Source organism: Octodon degus, unplaced genomic scaffold (genome assembly GCF_000260255.1).
Source record: "Octodon degus isolate 3935 unplaced genomic scaffold, OctDeg1.0 scaffold00067, whole genome shotgun sequence".
NCBI classification, from domain to species: Eukaryota; Metazoa; Chordata; class Mammalia; order Rodentia; family Octodontidae; genus Octodon; species Octodon degus.
Genome location: NW_004524643.1, coordinates 2,339,370 through 2,342,243, shown reverse-complemented (window position 1 = coordinate 2,342,243; position 2,874 = coordinate 2,339,370).

Here is a 2,874-nt window from a genome sequence, read left to right as displayed (position 1 = left end):
AAAAAAAAAGAAAAAAAGGGCGGGCTAAAATGACAGGGAGAGCTGGGAAGGTGCTGGTGAAGGCAGCCTCCCTGACCCAGTCATTGGGCCCTGCTAATTAGGTGCCTTTGTCCTTCCTGCAGACAGCCACACATACTTAGTGCTGTGAATCTGCAAAGTGGAGCCACAGGGAGCCAGCCCTGCACCTTTTTGTTTTACCATAAAACCCAAATCTAGGTTCAGGGAGATAACTCAGGAGGGTAAGTTCCTGCCTGGCAAGCACAAGGTATGGAGTTGGATCCCTGATATTGCAAACAAAACAACCCAAATTTGAGAATTTCTATCTGAAGTTCTCAAATCAAGCAGAAAGATGCGAAGATTGCTGTGATCCTACCTCCTAGAGGCTGCATGTTCCTATCACTGGGGTTAGTAGAATAGGTACAAGTGTGTGTGTGTGTGTGTGTGTGTGTGTGTGTGTGTGGTACTAGAGATCAAACTCTGGACCTTGTCCTTGCCAGGCAGGCATTTAGGCTGTTGAGCTATCTCCCCAGCCCCTTCCCCAGGTACAGGTTTTTTATTTGGTTTGTTTTTTAAAATTTTTATTTATTTATTTTTTGGCGGAACCGGGGATTGAACTCAGGCTGATGTGCTTGCCAGGGAAGCGCTTAGTCCACTGAGCCATCTCCCTGGCCCCTTTTATTTTTTTTATTTACTTTTATTTATTTTTTTGTGCAAGCGGGGATTGAACTCAGACCTTTGCATTTGCCACGGAAGAGCTTATTCTACTGTGCCATCTCCCCAACCCTTGGTTTTTTAATTTTTATTTATTTATTCATTTTTGGCAGAACCAGAGATTGAACTCAGGTCCCTGTGCTTGCCAGGAAAGCACTTATTCCACTGAGCCATCTCTCCTGCCCCTGGTTTTTTTTTTTTTTTAGAGAGAAAATTATTTAGATTTTTAAAAATATTTTTTAATTTTTTTTTTTTACATTTATTTGTGTGTGTGTGTGTGTGTGTGTGGCCAGCTCAGCCCACCAGGGGGCAGGGCTGGCTAGCATGTGGTGCTGGGGGATTGAATCGCGGTCCCTGTGCTTTGCTGAGCTTGTTCTAAGTAGGTGCTTTAGACCACTGAGCCATCTCCCCAGCCCCTAGCATAATTTTAATGAGTATTAACTTTTCTCATTGTGAAGCCATGCATCCTTTTCATGTATTTAAACTATCACTTTTTTTTTTGTATTTTAGGGAAGGGTCTACAGGATGTTCAGGGTCTTACTACTACATCAGACTGGTAGTGATTCTCCTGTTTTCAGCCTCCCAAGCGCTGGGATTACAGGCACACCCCACCCCACCCAGTCTCATCTCCATGTTAGCCAGCCCCGGGGCTGGGGTCAGCACTGCAGGCCGAGGATCGAACCCAGCCCCTGTGCCTAAACTGTCACTTCCATTTCTCCTAGGACTTACTGGCCCTTGGCAGAAACTATGTGTCCAAAGAGTCAATAGAGGCAGCCAGGCCAGAATTGGGTGTCATGAGATGCAGAGTCTGGAAGTGATGGAGAATTTGGGGTCCTGACAGCGGGCTTGGCAGGACTGAGACCCTGACCCCAGGCTGGGGCTTCTGTGGCAGAGAGAACTCTTTGGCGTTCTGCTGGAAGAACCATACCCAGAGTGCATCTGGATCCAGAAGTGGATCTGAGCTCAGGATCGAGGTCGGAACCTCCTTAGTGTACTGTGAGTCCAGCACAGAACAGCAAATGGCACTCATTGCAAACATTCCTGCTCCTGGATGTGGAATTGGAGCTTTGACACTTCTGTCATTATAACAGAATGTCACGGACTGGAACTTACATTCTTTCCATAGTTTTGGAGGCTGGGATGTCCAAACTGCGGGGCTGCCTCTCCCTGCTTTGTAATACAGGGGGGAAACTGCAAGATGAGAGGATGCTAGAGAAAGAGGCAGGGTAGGCACAGCGAAGCATTTAGAGACAAGAGCCCAAACTGCAACCCAAACCCCACTTAAGTATTGCCGAGTACCCACACTGCAATTATACCTGAATTCTGAGGTTTTAGTTTATAAAAAAAAAAACTCATACATTTGTGTCATAGGTTTGCAACCACTGGAGGAGGGGCTGAGCATGTGTATGTGTGTGTGTGTGGCCAGCTCAGCCCACCCTGGGGGCGCGGGCTGGTGAGGCATGTAGCTCTGGGGATTGAACCTGTGCTTTGCCTAAACTTGCCTAAGCAGGGACTTTAGTCTGCCGAGCTATCTCTTCAGCCCAGAGTTTATTTTTATTTATTTTATTTATTTGTTTATTCATTGTATTTAGGACAGGGTGTACAGGGTTTTACTGTGTAGATTGGACTGTGAAGTTTACAGCCTCCCAAGGGCTGGAATTACAGGTGCGCCAACATGCCTAGTCTCAATCATTCGCTCAATGAGACTCGGGTGTGGGGGACGGCACAGCTCCAGCTTTTTTTTTTTTTTTTTTTTTTTTTTTTTTTTTTTTTTTTTTTTGGCAGAACCAGGGATTGAGCTCAGGTCCTTACGCTTGCCAGGGAAGCGCTTAGCTCCTCTCTGGCCCCTTTTGAGCTTTTTTTTTTTTGCAGAACTGGGGATAGAACTTAGGTCCTTTCACTTGCCAGGGAAGTGTTTATCCTACTGAGCCATTGTTCCGGCCCCACAAGCTTATGTTTTATGTGGTCTTTCTTTTCTTTTTCTTTTTGGAGTCAGGGTCTCACTGTGTAGCTCAGGCTAGCTTTGAACTCACTATGTAAGCCTGACTGGCCTTGAACCCGAGGAAATCCTCCTGCCTCAGCCTCCCACATGCTGGGATTACCTACGTACACAATCACATTTTTTTTTTAATTTTTATTTATTTATGTGTGTGTGTGTGTGTG